Below are 24844 nucleotides of genomic sequence, written 5' to 3'. Positions count from 1 at the left end.
TTACAGGTGTGGACCGCCTTGCCTGGTTTATGCAGACCTGGCTACCAAATGCAGGGCTGTAAACATGCCAGGTAAGCACTCTGCTAAATTAGCACACCTCCAATCTCTGTTTGTTTTCTTTGCTTCTTTTGTTCTGTTTTGGAGACAGTAGCCCACTCTGTAGCCCAGGCTGTCCTGGAATTCACTATGTAGTCTAGGCTAGCTTTGAACTTGTGGTGATCCTCTGCCTCAGCTTTCCTGTCTTGATTACTTTTCTATTGCTGTGAAGAGACACCATGACCAAAGCAACCTAGAAAGGAAAGGGGACTTGCTTCACAGTTTCAAAAGGCCATGGAGTCCATGACCACCATGGTGGGGAGCATGAGCAGACAAGCAGGCATGGTAGTGGGTCAGTAGCTGAGATCTGCATTTGATTCACAAACACAAGGCAGAGAAAGGAAGGAGAGAGAGAGAGAGAGAGAGAGAGAGAGAGAGAGAGAGAGAGAGAGAGAGAGAACACCTGGCCTGTGTTGGTTAGAAAAATGGTCCCTATAGGCTCAGGTATAAATGTTTATTCCCTAGAGAGTAGCACTGTTTAAAAGGATAAGAAGAATTTAGGAGAAATGGCCTTGTTGGAAGAAGTGTGTCATGAGGGGAGGGCTCTGAGGTTTCAAAAGGGCATACTGAGCCCACAGTCTCTCTCAGTCTGCAGATCAGGACGCAGCTCCCAGCTACTGATCTAGTCCTGCCTGCATGCCACCATGCTCTCTGCCATGACGACAATGGACTAAGCTCTGAAACTGTAAGCAAGCGCCAATTAAATTCTTTCTGTTATAGTATTTGTCTTGGTCATGGTGTCTCTTCACAGCAATAGGACAGTGACTGATTAAGACAGAGCCCTAACAGAATGGTACTGGCGTTTGAAACCTCAAAGCCCACCACCAGTGACACACCTCCTTATACAAAGTCACACCTTCTAATCCTCCCCAAATAATTCCATCACGCAGAAGAGTGGGGAGGCATTCTTATTCAAACCACCGTGCACACTCCCAAAATCCTAGGATATACGCATGAACCAGTATGCCCAAGTCTCCAGAAGTTTTGGTGCTGATTTAGCCTGCATATGATTTACACATGGTTTTAAAAGATAAATATAATTAAAGAAAACATATTGTTCTGTACCTTGCTTTTCTCCAATTCACAATATATCCTGACAGCTTTTTGTTGCAGAAAGCAGAGGAATTGCCTCTTTCTTTGCCAAGGTTTCTTATTTTATTTAGCCAGTTCATAAGGAATGTTTACACAGATTTCAATTTACTGCTATGGCAATCAGTACCAAAATTAATATCCTTACATTTGTGTGTCTAAGCACTTATTTGAATGTATGTATAGGATAAAAATTTCTAGAACTATCATGACACATTTAAAAAATAATTCTATTTACTTCTCTTATTTTATGTAATAGGTGTTTTTGCTTGCCTGTATGTCTGTGTGGGGTATCAGATCTCCTGGAACTAGACTTGAAGAACAGTTTGAGCTGTCATGTGTCTGTCTGGAACTGAACCCAGGTCCTCTGGAAGAGCAGGTAAGCAGGTAGTATCCTTTAACCTCTGAGCTATCTCTCCAGCCCTAAAAATGTTTAAATTCCCTTGTATATTCTTCATGAACTAACAAGAATGTTGGTATGTAGCCAATAAGGAGGCAACTGTAATTGTATTCTGACAATACAGTTGTTTTGCTTCAAAAAAGTTATTATAAGTCCAGGCATTGTGGGGCACGCCTTTAATCCCAGCACTCAGGAGGCAGAGGCAGACGGAGCTCTGTGAGTTCGAAGACAACCTTATCTACATAAGGAGTTCCAGGTCAACAAGGGGCTACATAGTGAAACCCTTTGGTGAGGCCCTATCTATCTATCTATCTATCTATCTATCTATCTATCTATCTATCTATCTATCTAAAGATATATTAAGACACACACACACACACACACTCAGTTTCCTCAGCCTCAAACGGATACAGCATAGCTTGTCTCTGAGTTATCCACAGAACAAGCAGCACATGCATTTTGAAAGACTAGCAGTTCACATACCCCCGCCCCTTTCTTTCTCATTCATTTCCAGTCCCCTAACGTCCATTTTAGTTTTGCAAAGATTTGACAAAAATGCCATTCCGTATCAACCAATACTTGTGGAGCTCTAATCTGCCATTCCGTGTCACCAATACTTGTGGAGCTCTAATCTGCCATTCCGTGTCACCAATACTTGTGGAGCTCTAATCTGCCATTCCGTGTCACCAATACTTGTGGAGCTCTAATCTGTAGGCTTTACTGACAGCTGGAGGAACTCTCTTGCTTTGCTTTTTTTACTGCAGGTGGCAGGTCCGGCATGGTGGTGCACACCATTTTTTTAATGGTTTATTTATTTTATGTGCATTGATATTTTGTCTGCATGGACGTCTGTGTGAAGATGTCACGTCCCCTGGAACTGGAATTACAGACAGTTGTGAGCTGCCATGTGGACACTGAGAATTGAACTCAGGTCCTCTTGGAGGAGCAACCAGTGCTCTTAACTGCTGAGCCGTCTCTTCAGCCAGGATGCTTTGTTTTCCAAAACTGTCTGTTTTGGAGTTTTCTGTACTGAACAGGAGAGGATTCTCCAGATTCCGATCGAAGGTCATCCCAAGGCAGTGAGGTTGAAAGAGTAACCGCCTACGGGCTAGAAAAGATCTACGTGGTGGTGCAGCAACTTTGGAGTCAGGGAAAGGGAATTCATTACATGGCACCTCCACCTTGGACCTTCTGGAAGGGAGAGACTATAGCAGAAAGACAAAGCATTTGTCTGGAGATGAGCTTGAAGTCTTGTGCATGCTCTTGAATCTTCCATACAGCTGGCATGCTCCTCCAGGACACATTGATTGCTTCCAGATAAATGGCATCTTTCTCCCTGCTCCCGGGGGCCGGGGATATGCCAACAAGGTGTGACACTTCATCACCGTGGCTCTCCTTTCCTTTGGAACACTTTCAGCGATGCTGCTGTCTGCATCTGAAAAATGAGAATAAACTTGAGATTAAAAAAAATGAGAATGAAATCTCGCTTCTGCTTTTGTCTGGGTGTGCTATGTATTCATCTTACTTCCTCTTTCTTCCCAACTTTCTGCTAAAATTATTCGTCTTTCCCATCCTAGCTTTGTCTTACTTTTAGCTACTCTAAATCTTATATTGAAACTCTACTACTCAAGAAAGGCTTAGGAAAAATAACTGCAAAACCTTTCTACTGACATTTAAGGCCACAAAGGTCCTGGCTTCTTGGCCTGTTTTCTCCTCACTGCCTGTGACAATAGACTCTTCGAGCTTTGTGGTTCGCTTCCTTTTCTTCTTGAAAAGGCCTCAAACTAACGCTGTGGTCAGCTAGTGCGGCTCAGAGTCCGTGTGTCCACAGAGCCTTTGGGGTCTGGATGCAGCTGAAGGCGGGACATGTTTGGAATCGCTTCTCCAGAGCTCTGATTTGTCCACGTCCTGTCTATCAGCCCCTCTGTGCTGTGGGACAATGGTCTTGTACCCTGGTAAGGTTTGTCAGCTGTGCTGGTTTAATTAAGTGCTGATTGGCCAGTGACCAGGCAGGAAGTATAGGCAGGGCAACAAGAATAAGCGAATTCTGGGAAGAGGAAAGACTAAGTCTGTAATGGTTCAGATAAAACAGCTCAGTTCCCCCGAAGGGTGGCAGCAGGCCATGAGGGGCAGCCCCGTCCTACCACCCAAGTCCTCTGTGGGACCCAGGAAGGTGGGAGGCAGAGGGTGAGAGACCTTGGTAGGTCCTACGAGGAGCTGAGGAGGGTGAGAGACAGAGATGGATAGGCCTGCCATGCAGAGTGAGTTTGGATATTTTTATTGGGTAAAAAAGAAAGGAGAGAGAGAGAGAGAGAGAGAGAGAGAGAGAGAGAGAGAGAGAACAGAGAAAGAGAGACAGGGAGAGAGAGGGGAGGGGAGGAGAGGCCTCAGCACCTCTTCTGAAGAAGAGAGAGGTTAGAGAGAGAGCATGCAGGCTGAAAGAGGGAGGAAGATCCACTTGCCTCAGCAGAAGGGAGGGAGTGGGTGGGGCTTGTCTCTTAAAGGGACAGGACAGATCATTACAGAGTCTGCAGTCATCATCCAGACACAGAGGAAGTAAGATGAGAATATCTTGCTGATAAAAGGTACCAAGCCACGTGGCTGACACAGACAAGAATTATGGGTTAATGTAAGTTGTGAGAGTTAATCAGAAGCCTGAGCTAATAGGCCAACCAGTTTATGATTAATGTAGTCCTCTGTGTGTTTCTTTGGACCTGAACAGCTGCAGGACCCGGTGGGACAGAAAACTCTGTTAACACCTCTGCTAGGACTCAGGGTTAAGGTCTTATGTTCTTTCATATAGGTGATTTCTCTATCTACTCCCATGAGTCTCTTTCCCTCCTCAGACTTAGATGGCCACAGTTCCCAACTGCATTCAGCAAATCATGCTGTTTGCCTAGACACATGAGAGAAGACAGCTACCAAAAATAAGTAAGTTAATTTAAAAAGGAGAGCACACATTGAATAAAACTCAAAGCCCAGTAAAACCAATGTATGGAGTAGCACACTGGCTGCTCTTGCTGAAAACATGGGTTGGGTTCCCCGTACCCACATGTCAGCTTACAGCTCGCTATAATTCCAGTTCTAGGGGATCCGAAACCCTCTTATGACCACTACAGACACTAGGCACACACGGGGCACACTTTTATATATACAGGCAAAGCAAACATTTTAAAAATAAATAATAAATAAGTAAATGAATAAATAAATAAATCTTTTCTTGGACAGTAAACCATCTTGATTTCTAAACTCAGAAACGATTTTTAAAGGTCTCTTTTTAAACATGTTATCAGTTGGATTATGGAGTGTGTTCCCTGTTGTGTCTAGTTTCTTTGTTCAACCTTAAGACTGAGATTCCCCCATGTTTCTGAATGTAGCAATTGTCTATTCATTCCCATCTCTGGGTGACATTTCATTGTATCATCCCAGCACTGTTGGTCTCTTCATTCTTTCATGATGAAGATTTAGCTCGCTTTCATTTTCTGGTCTCATGAATAGGGCTGTTATGAGCATCCACACACATGTAGCACACATAGGAACTTATTCCAGAAGACCTTGTGGATGTCTAAAATCATAGACACTGTGGCACAAAAATCTTGACTTAGAGCTTTCAAAATAAAAGGCAAGATTGGAGATATAGCTGCATTTGAACTTCTGTGCTAATCCAAGTACAGCAGGGGGTCTAACAATAAATATGTATTTCAAAATGGTAACGTGCACAAGGGAAACCTCAATCAAGCTATAACTTGCTGTAAAAGGTGAAAGCGTTTTTGATTTCTATTAATTATGAAGTCATATACACTAGAATGCTTTTATGATGCATTGAATACAATTATAATTGATGGAAATGTTACACTTTAATTATAGGGTTTTATTTTGTTGCTTTGTTTGTTTGCTTCCTTGTGGTTTTGGGTTTGTTTGTTTTAGTTTTTGAGGCAGGATGTCAGTATGTAGCCAAGGTTGGCCTCAAATGCAGGACAATCCTCCTTTAGTCTCCAGACAGAATATTAGATATCTTTTTTAGTTTTTTGAGACAGGGTCTTGCAATCTAACACAGGTTGGCCTCAACTCATCATTCGCCTGCCTTAGTCTCCAAAGTGCTGGTATAGGCACAGAGGTTACTGAAAAATAATTGATTTTCCCTTCCTTCACCCAAGTTCATGAAGCCCCTTAATTCTATTATATTGAGAAACTCTGATCTACATCCACGTTTTAAGGAGAAATCCCTCCTTAAATCAGGGAACACAATCTAAACAATTTGTCTTAGTCTTTTTTCTGTGGCTGTGGTAAAACATCATGACCAGGGTAACTCATAAAAGAAAATCTGTTTAATTTAGCTGTGGGTTCAGAGGGTTGGAGTCCGTGAACAGCTGACAGTTCACATGAGGTGTGTGTGTGTGTGTGTGTGTGTGTGTGGCGAGGGGGCAGTTACAGGAATCAATGCCTTAATGCCTTCCCTCAGTGACATACCTCCTCCTACAAGACCATAACTCCTAATATTTTCCAAATGGTTCCACCAAGAAGGGACCAAGTATTCAAATCTATGAGCCTATGGGGCCATTCTTAATTCAAACCACCACAGTAATCAAATTCAGAATATGGCATAAAATTTGACATACAATCCTAAACTCTGTGCAATAATTCATATTCTCACCAACTCGTGTGTGTGTGTGTGTGTGTGTGTGTGTGTGTGCCTATTCCTGTTTATGCAGGTGTACATACTTGTGTACATGCACACACATGGAGAGGCCAGAACACAGCCTACAGTGCTGATCCTCAGGTACCACTCAGAGTTTCCTCACTGGTCTCAAACTTGCCAAGTAGGCGGGGCCTGCTGGCCCTGAACCCCAGGGGTCCTCTTGTCTGGACCTCTCTAGCACTGAGATTGCAAGCATGCTCTTTACAGTACTTGGTTTCTTTGCTTAGGTGCTGGAACTTGAACTCAGGCCCTCATGCTTGAGAAGTAAAGTACTTTAGCAACTGAACCTTAGTCACTAAATAAATATTTTTGAATGATAAACTTGTGACAATAGTCAGCCTTTATTGAACTTGTCATATGTGCCAAGTGCTGTGCTGACACATTTTAAATATTTTGCTTTTGTATTTATTGTATCCTTTGTTTCTTGCTTGCTTGCTTGTTTATCTGTTTGTTTGTTTGGTTTTTTTTTGTGACAGGACCTTTCTTTGTAGTTCTGGCTGTTCTGCAACTCTCAGATTTCTCTTGTCTCTGCCTCCCAAGTGCTTGGATTAAAGGCAAGCCACTCTTTTGTTTATTTGTTCGTTTCTTTTGAAGAGGATCTCCCCACATAACTCTGGCTGGCCTTGAACTCACAGATATCAGCTTGCTTCTACCTCACCAGTGCAAGGATTAAAGGAATTTGCTACCACACCTAACTACTCCAAACAGCTAATAATAATGTCTTAAATATTCTTTACAAGTTATTGGTTACTGTCAGCAGTTTACTGATGAGGAATCAGAGACTTGGGTAGGTTATATAACTTGTCAAGACCTTGTAGGCGATGAATGTTTGCCTAGGAGTTCAAACTCACACATTTTAATCCCTAAACCTTTAGTTGACTGCTGATTTCTATGCCCTATTGCTGACAATCAAATGAAGGCACAAATGAGTTTAACAAACTGTACTCAGCAACTAACAAAGCAAATTTCAAGAAACAATCGTCTGGAGTCAATGACACAGTAGCAGTCATTAAAGGATATTTCTTTGCGTAAGGCAGCTTCCCCTTTAAAAAGGAAGTTGCGCCCAGGTGCTCATTATCACTGCTTTTTAATCGACTGAACAAGCACATGTTTGAAGACGTGTGTCCACAGTGTCAGACTGAAATGGGTAAATTCCTGGGCCCAGAGTAACCAGTGCTTGGCCTTTAGTCTATACAGGCTGCTCGGGGGAAATTATCTGATGCCCAGATCTTCCCTTCTTCAAGAACAGCACTCATCAGAGTCACACTCCAGTCAGGACATTTTGTTTTATTCAAGATACAGAGGAAGAGGTGAAAAGGTAAAAAGAAGCCCCCGGGGACTCAGGAATTCCAGATAAATCCCTTTTCCCGAGGGCTTGGATAGTGAGTTGTTTTTATAGAGGGCTAAACCAGACTGTTTTTCAGTTCTGAGATTCTTCTTATTCAGAGGAAATAGATTAAGTCTGTTCTCTTTAAAATAGGTTTTCTCAGGCCAGCAAGATGGCTCAGCAGGTAGGGGTGCTCAGGCGGTAGGGGTCGTCAAGGAGTATGGGTGCTCAGAGGGTAGGGGTGCCCAGAGGGTAGGGGTGCTCAGAGGGTAGGGGTGCCCAGAGGGTAGGGGTGCTCAGAGGGTAGGGGTGCCCAGAGGGTAGGGGTGCTCAGGGCGTTTGGGTGCTCAGGGGGTAGAGGTGCTCAGGGGGTAGGGGTGCTCAGGGCGTTTGGGTGCTCAGGGGGTAGGGGTGCTCAGGATGTTTGGGTGCTCAGGGGGTAGGGTTGCTCAGGGTGTAGGGGTTCTCTGGAGGGAGGGGTGCTCAGGGGGTAGGGGTGGTCAGGAGCTAGGGGGTGGTCGAGGGGCAGGGGTGCTTGCCTTTGACAAGCACAGTGATTCCTGGACCCCACGTGGTAGAAAGCAAGAACCAACTCCCACAAGTTCTTCTCTGATCTCCACTCAATTGCATTTCAGTCATGACCCTCAATTAACTAATTAAATGTAAGGAAAATTAAAGATAACTTTAATTTTTGTGCAAGGAAAGTCTCCTCATATTTAGGAAAAGATAGCCAAATGTTTAATCATATTTCTGAATTTAGTTATTCTCATCTATTCACTTAAAAAATTACACAAAGAGTACTCACATGTGTAAGTATATAAAACACTAAAGTTGGGATGAAGCCGGGCTTGGTGGTGTTCGCTGTCAATCTCAGCACGTGGAGGCAGTGGCAGGTGGATCTCTGTGAGTTCAAGGCAGCCTGGTTTATGGAGTGAGTTCCAGGATTGCCTGGGCTAGGTAAAGAGAGACCCTGTCTCAAAAACCCCTTAAGACATGAAAATTGGAAGAAAATGACAACCACTCCCCAGATTCCATCTGTGGAATTAGCTAATGCTAACGTTAACAGTTTTCGATGATTTTTCTAAAAATACACATGCTACATTGTATCTATTTGTGCACATAAGTGCACACAAGCAAATGCAGTTAGATATGCAGATGCAGCATCTTTCTGTAGCATTTCTTTTTTCCTTAGCCACATGTCCTGGACATTGCACAGGCCGACACCATGTACTAGTATATAGAATTCCACTTGGGGGTCACTAGTCTCTGAAAGCTCCATATTATGTCTTTAGTTTGCTCTTGGAAACCACAAAACAACCAACAACCTTGTGGCTGTCTTTACAAACAAATGCTCGTGCTTGGATTTCTGCAGCCGAGCTCCTTTCCACAGATTTACTAGGTCAAAAAGCCCCACGTTTTGATGGTCAATAGTTACGGACAAATTCCAGAGCAGTCACTTTGCAGCTTTTGTCCTGAGGACATTTTCCATGAAGTTTCAACTGACAGAGGCCCAGACTTCTGGGTTAGCTCACTCCCAACCTCACAAATTTCCTGCCCAGAAAATCAGATGTCTTTGTCCTTCAAGGGATGTTTTATCTTCTACCCAGCCTTCCTTTATTTCAGGAGAATATTATCTATTTGCAGCAAAATTTTAAAAACCTCTTACGCCCAAAGTAAGAGATGAAATGTCACCTGCACTATACATGTTTTGTCCTTGAGCATATACCTGAATATAACCTCACTGAGTTCAAGCCCACGTTTCCATCAGACCGTTTTCAACTGTGCAAGCAGAAATAACATTGGACTGAAAAGGACGGGAAGCACTAGGAAATATATAGGAAGTAGTTATTTGTATAAGACTGGGGCAAGGGAAAGGTTGAAAAAAAAATTCCTGGACAAGAGCCTGAAACCACCTCTTGTGGTGGCACACACCTTTAATTCCAGCAGTCTGGAGGCAGAGGCAGGAGGATCTCTGTTCTAGAGTGTGAGTTCCAGGACAGTCAGAGCTACACATTGAGACCACATCTCAAAGAACAAAACAAAACAAAACAAAACAAAACAAAAGAATTTGAAACCACGCCATAAACTTCAAGCTTTATAAACACTGATTTTGTGGTATGCTACAAAAAAGAGTCTTCATAATTTTATGAAGCATCCTTTATGTCAAGACATTTTTATAGAAATTACTTCTAATCTTCCCACTGAACTTTCTACATGGCTTGCAATTTCTCCACAGGTTATAATGTTTCCACCGAACAGACAGGAAACCGAGGCTTAGAACTCTCATGCAATTTACTCAAGGTTTTGCAACGAGTGAAGTGTTCGAGTTGACGCAAGTTCAAGTTGATTTTCTTTCTTACAAGTACACTGTCTTTCTTGACACCCAAGTAAGTGACTCCAACTTTCATGCAAAGGGCTATGCTGAGAGGCCAAGCTTGACACAGTCAGAGGGACAGGCTGAGGCAAGTGAGTTTTTTCCATGGGAAAGTGGTTAATAGGCCACCTGTCAAAGAAGATTGTAAATGAGGTGCTAAGGATGTAGCTCAGTTGGAAGAGCACTTGCCTAGCACGCACCCAGGCCTGGGTTCTATTCCCAGCACGTCATAAAACTAGATTAGATATGGTAGTGCAAGTAATCTCAAGCTTAGAAGGTGGCAGGAGGGTCAGAAGTTCAAGGTCATTCTCAGCCAACAGGGAGTTCAAGATCAATCTGGTTTTTATAAGAGTATCTCAAAAAAAAAAAAAAAGGAGCCAGATAAACTGTCAAAAAAAAACAGAGGAAGAAAAGAATATTATAGATGAAATTCTGCAATTGATCAGATACTGGATCAATAAATTTCCAAACCCTCTTCCTCCAACATCCGTTTTCTACAGAAAGAGACTTGCAGAACCATGAGGGATTTGCTCAAGCCCACAGCTGACTGCACAGGACGTGGTGACTCTTCTACCTCTTCTACCCCCTAGCCACCAGCAGACCCAAGCTTCCAAATCTGCAGACACACTTTTAACATCTGTGTAACCATGCATACATGCTTACATGACGATAAAAAGCTGACTCCCTCCATTAATTTGAGTGTGACTTTGTAACCTGGACTCCACACTTTCTTCTGCTCCGGTCTCTCACAGCAACAAAGGTACAAGGAAGGGTCAGAGGCAAGACCATTTGGAGTCATCTTACTTTTTCAGTGTTCTGAATTCCCAATCCATTACAATAATGAAAGTCCTGATATACTTAAAGCTGCAGCATAGGAAAAAGGAGAGCTGAAATAGTCCCAGAAAACAGAAAAGCTGAGACCAACCGCAGGTGTATCCTGTCAGAATTCTGTGGCCCTCAGACAAGCTCTCGGGGCTGTGTCAATCCCACAGCACCTCAGAAAAGCAGGGAAAGAAACCCTGATCCCTGGAAGGTGCCAGAGGGGTGTGGGGCTGTGCATGCCCTTAATCCCAGCACTCGGAAGGCAGAGGTGGGTCTAGGGTTTTAGGCTAGCCTGGTCTACATAGTAAGTTCAGTTCCAGAACAGCCAGGGCTACATAAAGAATCTGTCTCAAAAAAAAAGGAGAGAGCGGGGGGGGGGGGGGGGGGGGGGGAGGCAGGGAGGGAGGGAGGGAGCCAGCGCTAGACTGCAGTGAGTTGAGACTTGAGTCGACTTCAAGGGGACCGGCTGAGAAGCCCCGCCATGTTGCTGAAGTAGCCCTGTGTGTTGGAGAGTAGGCTGCTCACTATGTGCACCACACTTATCCCATCCCAGGGACACACCAGATGACAGAGGCCCAGCTGTTCTCTACATTACCTCCCTGACAGAGAAATGAAACCACCTCTCAGAAAAAAGGAACCTGCCTTTTGAAGGAAAAAAAAAACTGCACCTATCCCCCATCCCAAAATCTTTGTAAACAAGAGATAAACCAAATTCAAAAGCTGAGGGCCTTGCTCTTGCATCTGGAGCCTGACATAGGTTAGACACTTAAGTTCTTACTGATCAATTTAATGTAAAACCCGGTGAGCACACTGCTTCAAGGCTGTTGTTAAAGCTTTACCGTTGAGTTAACCATTAACATCCAAGCAACCTGAATCTCAGAAAGTCTATTTATTTTGATTACCTAGTTCAGGGAGTGTTTTTATTTATTTTTTTTTAATGTAGCTTTAAATAGAAAGAACCCTGAGTAAAGGTAGATGGAAGGGTCAGGCAGGTTCTGACTCACTCAGTGGTCAAGCCTTGTTAGATGGTGGAATGAAAGGGGTTGAAATGCGGCATTCTGGAGCCACTGTGTTTCAGGAATTCAGAATCCAACATCTGCTATTCCGTGACTCTTTGATCTCAGGCAAATCACTCCAGGCCTCCATTGCTTTGTGTCTAAGTGGGTATAGCAGGGTAATTCCTGATGGAGGGCTCAGGGTTCAATGAGTAATAAAATAAAGAGCTTGCAATAGCTCCCGTCCAGGGCAGGTCCTCAGCAAAGGTTAGCAACAGTACTTCGTTTCAGTGGCAAGAATGACGACCTTCAATTGCTCACGTTCTCAATGAGGCAACTGGCCATACAGAACCCACCTAGCTTTGTATCTGGATATTATTGTCATGTTTAGTTTTCACAGCTAGCAACCGCTGCTAAAAATATAAAGTAAAAAGTTCATTAGACCGGCTTTACCAGTTGATCTCTGTCAATGCTGTGCGCAATCTGCAAGTGATTAGCATTCATTTTTATTACTCCTGTTAAATTGTAACAGGCTTGTTATCTCACCCTGGGTGTGGCTTCCACTCAGAATGCTGTCAGCTCTGTTCAGCATCCTATTTCAGTTATGCTGAGAAGTGAGATGGTAAGAAACTCGCCTTGCTCTCTCGCTCGTAAGACAGGAGTTACTAATTTCTTAGAGTCTTACGGGTCTTTAAAAATATGGGGGGAGAAGGTCAGCAAAGAAGTAGGCTTTAACCCAAGTGACTAAAAGGACAGGATGTTCTTTGTTCCCTTGGGGGGCACAGAAGGAAACGAGACTAAATTTGATGTTATGAGTTCTCATGTTCACAAATTGATGTCTTAGGTTTATGTGTCCTAGTAATCATGCCCTGCTTTGGATAAGTTCGCTCTGAACGTTCAGTCTAAAGGTAGAGATTCAGTAGTTGAGACAGCGACATAGAAACTGTACGGGTTGAGAGAGTTTCCAGGGAGGTACCTATCTTAGGCATAAACACAGGGCGGTTGTGAAATGGGATCCAAGGGTCACACCCGGCACTTCTCTCCCTTCCCTTTTAGGGGTGTGACTGATGGCAGGTCCCTAGAGCTGTCACTGTGCCTGATAGCAGACAGTTGCACTTCAGGGAAACTTTAGGTGTTACTGCTCCCAGGAAGGACTTGTTATGAAGTCTCTGCCTCTAATTGTAGAGATTTGTGTCACCAGGTCTTAGTGTATAGGACAAGGAACTGAGGCCACTTTAAGGAAGACAAGAATTCCCTGCAGGAGTAAGACTCACAGCTTATTCTGAAGGAGAAACTGAATAGTCTGGCCTGGGAAAGGACAGGGTGCCGAGCCAGGACAGATGATCTTTGAAGTCTTATCTGTTCAGATTCTCTACAGGGACCTCCCCTGAGCAGGACTCTGATCTCCGAAGTCTTTGTGTCGTTCTGCCTCACACTCCCATGCCAGGGAGGGAACATCTGGTTGGTCAAGCTTGGGACCCACCCCTGTCACAGGAAAGGGCAGGAATGGTGTGGAAAGGGGGTTCCTTGAAAGATATTGGGGCGCCCTTCCCAAGAAAGGAATGAATGTTGTGCAAGCAAAAATACATTTGCTGCCACCATCAAGAGAATTTCACAGACCTATACACACAAGGACATCTAGAATAGTCCAGCACTTGGGCAGCCAGTTTTCTTCATACGCCAGAACCTTCTAAAAGACTCTATTCTGCTCTCCAAGGATCATTTATAAGTCAAATGAAATAGGAGAGACTTCAGGATTCCTTCCCTAGTTTTCTCTCTAAAGCTGTTAAACAATATGCTATAACTTCACAGCATTGAAGAATATCATATGTGTGTATATGTGTATGTATGCATGTATGCATGCACATATGTAATCCAGGGCAGCCTTTAATTCATGATCTTTCCACCCACTGAACTGTGATTTCTAAAGTGAACATTTGTGTGAACACAGATAGAGCTAAACTACTGTACTGGCCTGCAGTCCCCAGCTATCTGCAGCGCTGGTCCTACGGTTTCCTAAGTGCAGCCCAGGCCACAAAGAGCAGAGCTTGGTAGGGATGGCTTAAGGTAAATGAGCTGGCCAGATTTTGATGTCACTTAACTTTGAGACCTACTGAACCAGATCAAAAGGAATTTCCAAGTGTTTACTGAGCTCCTTCCGTGCTCTAGACTCTAAGAATACAGCAGCGAGCAAGATAAACCAGGCGCCCACTCTTCCTAGACTTAAGGAGAGGAAATGACTTGTGAATAAGTGTTACAAAACAACAGCAATAACTTTAGGGTGGAGCAGAAGAGAAGATGGAAATCTCAAGTCTAACAGAATGTTCACTTTGCTTGATAAACTTCAAACTTCAAACTTGTTACTTCTCAAGTCTTCTTCATCTCAGGTCTTAGTGCGTAAATTCTCCCAGGTCCTTGGACCAAAGGCCTGGAGCCTGAAACTCCTCTTCCTCTCCCTTCCCTCACTTACGCTGTACACAGCATCAGCAAGTCCTGTGGGCTCTGCCTCCAACAACAACGCTGAAGCATCTGCCTCCTGCTTCTTGCCAAAGCTACTCCATGCAAGACCCCAGTTACTCCTCCTAATGTGATGTCAATGGTTTCCTACCTGGCTTTCCAGCTTCTAACCATATGTATGTAGCCTTTATTCTCTGTACAGCATCAAGACAGAGATTTCAAACAGACATGAGACTCCTTCCTTGGCCTGAAGCCTTCTGAAAGGCAAACACATCCCTCCTGGGATCTACCAAGTTTACATGATCCAGCCCTTGCTTAGCTCTCCAGCCTCATGGCCAGCCTCCCTCCCCTCCATCACGGTGTTCAACTGCCCTGCCTTTCAAGCACGCCAAGCTGATCCAGTTTTACGAACTATAAACCTACCTGTCCATTCGGCTGCCTGACTCCAGACCATTTGGGTCTCATCTCATCCTAACAGCAGCCACGCCCACCCCTCCCTCACCCCTCCCCCGCCCTGTCCAGAGTGTTTCATTTCCATCATCTCTTTATCTGTGACATTTCTCCCCACTTACTTCCACTCGAACGTCTGTGCTTTCTCAATGCAAGAAAGTGTTTTGAGCGAAGAGATCTTTGTTTTGTTCATTGCTCTGTCCCTAGCACCAGAAAAGCTCATAGCAGGAGGTCAACCTCTGTTGCTGCCTTGGGAAGTGAAGGTAGATTAATAGAAAGTATTGGAGGCGGGCCACCTAGGCTGTCAGGGAAGGAAGCTCTTTCAGGGTTATGTGTCTCATGCTTCTGGGCCTCTTGGCTAGATAAGGGCAGGGTTGTGGGTTTGTAGACCACAGAAATTCTAACTTCGTTTTCACTAACTCTACACTCCAGACAAACAGGTTTATTGCTGTCCGACTGACATACTCCCTTCCCCCTCTTCTTCTGTCCCTCTTGAGTGAAGAGACTGAGCCATGAATTCACCCTGCCTACATTCCTGAGCATAGTTCTGGGTGACCTGACCTTCAAAACGTACAGGCACCCCTGTGCCCTACTTACCCCACCATCAAAAGACCATTCTTGAGACAGACATTTACATTTTGGTGAAATTTAGGTCAAGGCTTTACTGCCCCCACGAAAGTCCTGCTTCAGAGACTTTATCTCTAGCTGTAGATTGCTGGGTTTGTAGCACCCAGTGGACTCTTCCCACTCAGAGACCCCTTTTTGTTTTCTCCAGCAGAATTGATTCCCCTTCCTCCCCCTCCACACACTGGGGGTTGATCTCAGGGCCTTCCACATGCGGACCAAGTATTCCACCACTGAACTCTTTACCCCTTTTAAGAAATTTTATTTTAGCTGGGCGGTGGTGGCACACGCCTTTAATCTCAGCACAGGCAGAGGCAAGTGGATCTCTGTGAGTTCGAGGCCAGACTGCCCTACAAGAGCTAGTTCCAGGCCAGGCTCCAAAGCTACAGAGAAACCCTGTCTTGAAAAACAAAAACAAAACAAAAACAAAAAAAAAAAGAAGAAAAAAGGAAAAAAATTTTATTTTGAGACAGAATATCAGCAAGCTGCCCCAGATGGCCTTGGAGTCACTCTGTACTTCAGGCTGGCCTTGAACTTGCCATCTTCTTGTCTCAGCCTCTAGAGTAGCTGAGGAGACAGTCCAGTGCCACCATGGCCTGCTCCTCACTCCTTGACTCCATTTGTACATTCCACAGTTGAGCGTGTGTTGGGGGGAGTTCTTTATCTTCTCTGGGCCTCAGTTTCTTCATGTGAACAAGAGGATTCATGATACTGACTTAGCAGAACTGCTATCATGTCTGCATATACAGAACTCCCAGCACAGTGCTTAGCACAGAATCATTCATTACATGGTGGCTATAGCAGCTATTATTTCTTCTTCTCGTTAATAAAACTACAGCTGGACCATAATAATTATTAGCATAGAAAATACTATCCTTAATGTGACGGCACTTTATTACATGTTTATCACTTGCTAGGAGCTTCACATTTGTTATCTCATAGGAGGTGATTTTGCAATCTAGTTACTTCATACATTTGTGTTTTATTTTCAAACCAGACAGGCTGGATATTTAAAAAAAATAATAATCCTCTTGGTGCCAGAGAAGTATATTACTCAAATTAAGGATGCAAGAACTATTTGTAATTATGGGTAGGTCTGAGATTGAGAGGCTTGAATTATGTCAGAGCATAAGCTGCTTTGGAAAACCAGTTTCCTTCCAGAGCATGGGTTTGGTTATGCGAGATGCTGGTCAAGACCTGCCTTTCACTCCTTCCACACATGCATCTGAGCACCTACTATGTGTTTAGCTGTGTGCCAGGTAATTAGTATAATCTCCTAAAGCTAGGAAACCCAGGGGTCTGGAGGCACAGCCCTGTGGTGAACATGTGCTCAGCATGTGAGAGGCCCTGGATTCAATCCTCTGCACTCCCCTCTCAAATACAAAAACGAATGAAGAAGGAAATTATGGCCTTAGCTTGTCAGCATTTCTGGCTTGTTTATAAACGATACCTTCGCAGTTGCATTCTCCCAAGAGATGGGTGTATTTGTTAGAATCTAAATGCTCAGAGGACTCATAGAACACACAGTATAAAGAACAGTGAGGTTCCGGAGTCAGAAAACCTAGGTCTGAATCCCGGCTCTGCCAATTATTTATTTTGAGGCCCTAGGCAGGTTGCAAAAGTAACTATAAAGCTCTGGTCTCAGTTTCTTCACCTAGAAATAAAAACACTAGTATCTACCTTTAATGCTTATTTGGAGCATGAAATTAAGCATATGAAACATTTAGTATTGGCATGCTTTATTTTGGTAGAGACAGAGATCAAGCCTCAGGGCCTGGTGCATGCTAACTAGTTTGCCCTATCAACATCTTCAGCCCAGGAGTGACATGTTTTAAAAACTCAAAATATGGTCGGGTGGTGGTGGCACATGCCTTTCATCTCAGCACTCAGGAGGCAGAAGAGGGTGGATCTCTGTGAGTTTGAGACCAGCCTGGGCTACAGAGTGAGTTCCAGGACAGGCTCCAAAGCTACACAGAGAAACCCTGTCTCAAAAAACCCTAACAACAACAAAAACCCCACAGCCTAACCCTAACGATGACAACAACAAAAACCCACAACCTAATCCTAACCCTAACAACAACAACAAAAAAAAAAAAACCACACACAAAACCAAAAAAACCCTCAAAATATGAAGTAGGGATACGGTTCAGCCACCAAGATCACTGGCTGCTCTTTCAGAGAACCCAGGTTCAGTTCCCAGCTTCCACATGGCTGTTAACAACTGTCTTTAACTCCAGTTCCAAGAGGATCTGATACCTTCTTCTGGATTTTGCAAGCACCAGGTATACATGTGGTTCACAGACATATGTGCAGTCCAGAAACCCATACACATAAACTAAATCTTAAGAAGAAACTCAGAATATCAGCTCTATTTCCATTGCTGGCTTGTATTTACCTTACAGATAACAACAAGAACAGAGAACAGAGAGAACGCAAACCAAAGCCTATTTCTGGACATGGGAGAAGGGAATGGACAGTTAGTCAGACACTGGAACAGAAGTGCTACATAAACTGAGTCATTGAGTCTCACTGGTCAAGCAGGTATTATTTTAAGAGTATCAGGAAGTATCTTGGACAAGTTTACAGAGTAGAGAAGGTGTGGCCAGATTAGTTTCTGTCTGAATCTCTTTCACCTAATGGAGAAAGAGCTGAGCTGCCTTGTGAGTGTTTTACTTAATCACGTCTCTGAGACAGCATACACATTGCATAGATTATATAAGGCCGACCGCAGTGCTCAAACTGGGCTCCTATATATTCGAAACTCACCTGGGGTGATTCAGGTGATTCAGGGCTACCGTCCTGAATTCAGGGCTAAAATTCCTCATTCAGTTTATTCGAGGTAGAGCCTAGGAATCAGTACGTTAGGAAACACCAGACGAGTGATTCCACAGCAGGTGGGGTCTGGTCACATCCTGTAAATACAGCCAGGGTTGGTAAGATGAAAGTTCAGCAGGTGAACACCATCCGACAAGCCCGAAGAGCCGAGTTCAATCCCTGGGATCCACATAGCAGAAGGAGAGAGTGAACTCCTGAATTTTCCTCTGACCTCCATGTGCAAACCATGAGGTGTACACACTCACACCCATACACACACAAAAACCCAAACAAATAAAAACGTAATAGAAGGGGCTGTCAAGATGTCTCATTTCACATATGTATTTGAGATTAACAAGTTATGACCTTATGATGAAAAGATATCTGCATGACTGATATATTTTAGATTTTTATGCCACATAATTACATCCTTTTGCATCCACTTGCTGGCTTCTCTGTACATAAACTGATGACTTCTCAATTTTATTTTTTCTTTTTCTTAAAGGGAAGTCAGATCTTTCCACGTTTCCCGAGTGAAGCTGGCAGAGTGGGTTGTTCTGAGGACTCGGGTAGCCATCAAATCCAGATTCCTAAATCCTCATCTGACTTCTCTGACTCTTCCTTGGGGCCTCAGCAGCAGTGGTGGCGGCAGCAGAGTCAGCAGCAGTGACAGTGGCTACAGTGGCAGCAGCCACAGAAGTTGATGGACAACTCGGAACTTTCCAGCAAGTGGGAAGGTGGACTCAGTCTCCACAGACAAAGACAGGACCCACCTGTACTCACTGATGACAGGCTATAGATGGCAGCATTTAGACAAAGGTCTGAGACAAATGGGCAACACTGTGGTGGGCACCTGTCTTAGCGTTTCTATTGCCGGAAGACACGCCATGATCACGACAGCTCTTATTTAGGAAAATGTTTAACTGGGTCTGGTTTACAGTTTCAGAGGTTTAGTCCGTTGTCTTCGTGGCAGCATACAGGCAGACATGGTACTGAAGAAGAAGCTGAGAGTTCTACATCTTGGTCCACCCTTAGCAGAAGCAACTATGTGCGGTTTGAGCGTGTATGAGACCTCAAAGTCCACCTCCACCCACAGTGACACACGACCTCCAACAAGGCCACACCTGCTCCAACAAGGACACACCTCCTAATAGTGCTGTTCCCTATGGGCCAAGCACTCAAAGGCATGAGTTTTGGGGGGCAGCATATTTACTCAAACCACCACAGCACCCCCCAATGAAGGAAATGAGAATGCAGTTTCCTCTATGACATCTAGTGTTCAGTTGTCAAACGCCTGCTGGATGATCAACCCATAGAAGAAGAGGGAAGCGGTCTGCATCTGCAAAGATACGCTTTGCTAACTCCCATTCCATCTGCAATCATAACCATCAGCACACCATTGGAGTTTCAAATGTGCCTCTGGAGAGGTCAGTGGTGAGGTCTGAAGTCTGGAAGAAGGCTCCGGACCACTGTTCTGGGATGGCAGAGTGACTTCACAAGAAACAATAGCCTTAGCCCCAGAAGCGGCAGGTACCTCATTGGCCAGCAGCATGCCCTTGATCTCAGTGAGGTCGTCCGTGGTGAACACAAAGCCCCCATGCCCTGCATATGAGGCAATAGTTTCTTCAGAGTCAGCTTGCATTCCAGGTGCCCTGGAATGGCCTTGCACACCCCAGTGTCCCTGTCCATCAACACCACAGCCTTCCCTCCAAGGGCCATGCAGATATGCTGCATTTGATCAGAGCCTATGTTCTCTGTTTCCACAAAGAAACATTTTGGGTAAACCTCAGATTTTGGATGATCTCTTTTCCAAAGCCACCCCTATCTTCTTGGGGCATCATAGTGGTGGGGGTACCAGGGATTGCTACACAAGATTTAAAGACCATGTCTCTCCAATGGGAATGCCTGATGAGAGGGCTGATGACTCCTTTCTTTCTCTTTTTTTAAATCGGTGTTTTTCAATCTTCCTAATGCTGCAACCCTTTAATACAATTCCTCATGTTGTGGTAACTATCCAGTCATAAAATTTTATCTATTGCTATTTCGTAACTGTTTTAAACAATGATGTCATTTATTTAAAGTGTTTACTCAAAGAAACATATATAAACTCTCTCTCTCTCTCTCTCTCTCTCTCTCTCTCTCTCTATATATATATATATATATATATATATTCTATCTATCTATCTATCTGTCTATCTATCTATATACACCCAGGGAGTCCCACCTTTCTCCTGTTCTATAGGTATTTTCCTGTGAGAAAATTTTCACCGAAGCAGGCACAGGGTCCAGACCTGATGACTCTTAAATCAATTTCATAGGAGTTTGTATTGTTCTCTATGGATGGACTGATTTTTTGTTTTGTTTTGTTTTGTTTTTTTGTTTTTCAAGACAAGTTTTCTCTGTATAACAGTTCTGGCTGCCCTGTAGACCAGGCTGGCCTTGAACTCACTGAGATCTGCCTGCCTCTGCCTCTCAAGTTCTAGGAGTAAAGGCCTGCTCCACCACTGCCCAGCTCATTAGCTAATTCTTATTTGTAGCAGCTGTTTATTTACTTACTTGGTGATGATGATTTTTAAGCCACCACATATAAAATAAATACTTTTAAAAGAGAGAGAGAGAGAGAGAACGCTGAGGGTGGTGGTTCTCTAAACCCACAGAGATTTATCAAGCCTGATTTAAACAGTTGTCTGTCAGATGTTAGCTAAGGTAATTCCTTTAAAACAAACCATATAGGTCACATAGTGCTAATAAAATATGCTGATGAACCCTTGAGTATTTGCCCTGATTATGTCTCCTTGGAGAATAGAAAACTCATTAGCATGAGCTCCTTGTCAGTCCTCTCTGCCTTGTTCCTCAATTGCTCCCAGACAGGTCTGGCACAGAGGGGTGATCAGGATGTGCGCAGTGTGGGTCAAGTTGCAAGCGACGGCTTTTCCACCTCACCAATGGCATGTGACATTACATAGTTCACGAAGGTTGTTAGGCTTCGGTATGTCTAACTGTCTATCTAAGCACTTAAAAAAGCAAATTTGGATGACTGGGCTATGGAGAGAGCTCTCTGTACGTGTTTAATACTACGAATTCAACAATAGATTCCACACAGGGGAAAATCCTCGAAGCCGAGAAAGTTATAAATTGGAAACAGCAGGAGTGTGTATGTATCTGTGCGTGTGTGTGTGTGTGTGTGTCTCTGTCTCTGTGTGTGGTGTGTGTTTGTGTTTGAGAGAGAGCTATTTTCTTTCTGAAGCCGTAGGCAACAGAACAGGTTGTTTAGGGAAAGTCTCTTGAACTAGATAATTGATTTAAAAAGCATCTTCTTATAATAACACCTTATATTTTTATAGTGCTTTGAGAAGTTCAAAGCATTTTCACATTTGCGTATTTCATTTAAACTTCACATGCCTATAAAGCAGTCAGTGCAAGCATTTCAAGCCTCCTCCAGCACTTGGCTCACCTGAAGCCCAGGATATCGAGAAACTTGTTTGAGGTCATATAACCAGCTGTTGTCACGAAACCAGAACACCAAGATTTGGAAACATAGGCCTATGTTTTCTTGGCAGAAAGCGTCTCTGTCACAGCTTGATCTTACCAGAGCTCACGTGGAGGTTTGTGGCTACAATTTAATTGGGGAATACAAATCAGGCATGGTGAAAGCACTCTGTAGAAAGAAGGCTGTGTGTCCCTTAGATCATGACTGTGTCAGAAAAGGGCGGGGGGGGGGGGGGAGAGAGAGAATAGACTCGGTTCTTTCAGACAATGCAAACTAAAACAGAAACAAAACCACTCTGTCATTAGCTCCAGGGCATTTGAGAGGCAATTCATTCACTAAATTGTGCATTCATTTTTTTAAAAAGTAGCTATTAAGTACCTTTCTAGAAGATCCTGTGCTCAGCATTTTGGAAAGATACAAAGGCAAGTGTTTAATTTGGGGGCTGTGGATGCTTTGAATCATACAGATAATCACTGTTTTATCCGTTGTTCACTGTCAGCTCCTGGATGAAAAGACTTCCAGGCAGAAAAGAAGTATCAACAAAAATAGATGAAAGAAACTGGGAAACTAATTTCTTCAATTCCCTTCTGGTAAGGGACTTTTATTTTCCCATTTTCTTTTTGGTGTCAGTGTGATGAGAAGTCTCTTGCTAGGTGCACCAGCAAGAGCTGGTATGTCATCTAACATGCGATATATGATAACACTAACACTTCCTCGGAGCACAGGGACTGCTCTTAGAGTGATGGCAGGTTCTTCACCAGGAACACTGGGGCACCATTGGAATACACCAGTCTTCTGCCCAAGACCTTCGGTGTTCCAAAAGCTTTTCCGAAGACCAAAAATACGTTTATATAATGCTTTACTTTATGAACAAAAACCGCCTTTCCTTATGGCAGGCATGTTTGAGAATGCAGACAAAAGCAAAGGCACCAATATGTGCTTAGAAACAGCCTGATGGCTAGGGAAAGGCTCTACAAGATAAACAAGAGTGGGGGGGGGCTGGAGAGATGGCTAAGAGGTTAACAGCACTGCCTGCTCTTCCAGAGGACCCAGGTTCAATTCCCAGCAACCACATGACAGTTCACAACTGTCTGTAACTCCGACTTCAGGGAATCTGACACCTTCACATAGACATAAACACAGGCCAAAAAAAAAATCCACATAAAGTAAAAATAAATATGCTCTTTTTTTTTTTCTGAGACAAGGTTTCTTTGTGTAACAGTCCTATCTATCCTGAAACTAGCTCTTGTAGCCCAGGCTGGCCTCAAACTCACAGAGATCCACCTGCCTCTGCCTCCTGAGTTCTGGGATTAAAAGCATGCATTGCCACTGCCCAGCTAAATAAGTTCATTTTTGAAGAGATAAAAAAGAGTTTGTTAATGGGAGATTGTGAGTTTCCCCCTTGCTGACTCTATACACACACATTCTTCTTGACAATTGTCTTGACTTTCTGGCACAAACGTGTCCAAACCTGAAGGTGAAATTTGTGTTGATACTATAAATACTAGCTAATACATGCCGTTAGGGTGTCCTAGGTATGCACAGATAGTGTCCTTGAGTGTAACTACTTTGTTTTTGTTGACAAGTCTTGGTAAGCCCCCAAAGTGAAGGAATGGAACTGCATTTTCATGGGTATCATCTGCTCACCTTGCTTGTGTGTGAAGGAGGGGCACTCGGCCTTAATCCCAGCTCTGCCCCTAACTCTGTCCCAATTTAGCTTCTCTGGATTTCCATATTTCCCACGTCTGAAAATGTCAAGTGAGCCTAACATCGGTTCTGACTCACCAGACGATGCTCCATCTTTTACATAAACGTCAGGTACGTTTTGCAGATGTCAGCAGGGTGAGGTGGTGTTCACCTGTATGCCCAGCTCCTCCGTCCACAGAGGCAGGAGGACCATCTAGCAGACTCTGAGTATTGCTTTCTGTGGGAGAATGCTCACCAAGCACACAGAAGGTCCTGGATTCAGTGCCCAGCATGGGAAAGACACTATTGATAATGATCCAGATCACAGAGAAATGCAAAGAACAAGGAGACATTAACATGTGTGATAGTGCCCGCCAACCGAGATCTGTAAAATAAGGGGTCTGCTACGGGAAGATTGGTCATACGCGGGCCTACGATCCTAATTCAGGCAAACTGGTTATTCACTTTACAAAATGGTTATTTGACTTGAAAAATAATTTGGGGATAGTGAATAAACCTGGGTTACATTGAAAACAAAAATTTACTACCCACCCTTCCAGCCCTGGAGATCAAACCCAGGATGTGTGCATAGTAGGCCAGCACTCTACCCCGAATCATATTCCCAGATCCTAAGCTTTATTTCAATGCATACTTTAAGGAAAAATAATTTCAATGGGACTCAGTTGCATTAAACAACAAAAATACTGGAATGACATAAAGTTCCTGTATTTGGAGTAGGGAATGGCTCTTTAGAATTTTTGTTTGTTTGGTTGGTTTTTGCTTTTTCAAGACTTGAGTTCTCTGTGTAACCACCCTAGCAGTGCTGAAACTCTACCTGTAGATCAGACTGGCCTTGAACTCACAGAGGCCTGCCTGCCTCTGCCTCCTGAGTGCTGGGATAAAGGCGTGTGCCGCCACCACCACCACCATCCTGCTGAGAATTCTTTCAGTAGAAAATTCAACCCCCCCAAATTTTCATATTTTACAAAATGGACACCTAACAGCCAAATGATATTTTTTAGTTTTGTACTTGTTCAGCACCATATATGCTATTACCAAAAACTGTGGAAAGAAAAATCAATGGCAGGATATTTTCTGGAATTTTTTATCTGTTCTTATTTGGAGACCACACCTCCATATTCAATATGATGAAAAGGTTAATAAATGTTCAGTGCTTAAATGAAGAAATATTAAAAACAAAATTTGAGGCTATAATACAGACTCCTGACAGTCAGGGCACATTTTAATTATATAAATAGTAGATTTACAAGCACTTAAACAAAACTACTTGAGTTTCTTAATGCTGCTAACTTGTGAATTTTCACTCAATAACATAGTATACCCTGAGATCATTTTCTAAAACTATTTTAGATATATTTTATTTTGTATATAATATTGTGATTTTATAACATGGAAGTATACATTGAAACCTGGCAATAATATATTTTCTGGTACCAAATGCCAGGATCAAAAAGTATATTAGGACTGGGTGGAGTGGTGCATACATGTTATCACAGCAGT

General features: G+C 43.5%; 1 long non-coding RNA gene across 1 annotated transcript; it reads left to right on the top strand.

The window, feature by feature from the left end:
• Positions 1–7386: 7386 nt before the first annotated feature.
• Positions 7387–10665, top strand: LOC125393486 (uncharacterized). Its single transcript, XR_007229815.3, has 3 exons — positions 7387–7602; positions 9848–9998; positions 10486–10665. It is a non-coding gene; the product is annotated as an uncharacterized LOC125393486 (long non-coding RNA).
• Positions 10666–24844: the final 14179 nt, after the last annotated feature.

Source organism: Myodes glareolus, chromosome 7 (assembly GCF_982192425.1).
Source record: "Myodes glareolus chromosome 7, mMyoGla1.1, whole genome shotgun sequence".
Classification (NCBI taxonomy): Eukaryota; Metazoa; Chordata; class Mammalia; order Rodentia; family Cricetidae; genus Myodes; species Myodes glareolus.
This window is presented reverse-complemented; position numbering and strand designations above follow the sequence as displayed.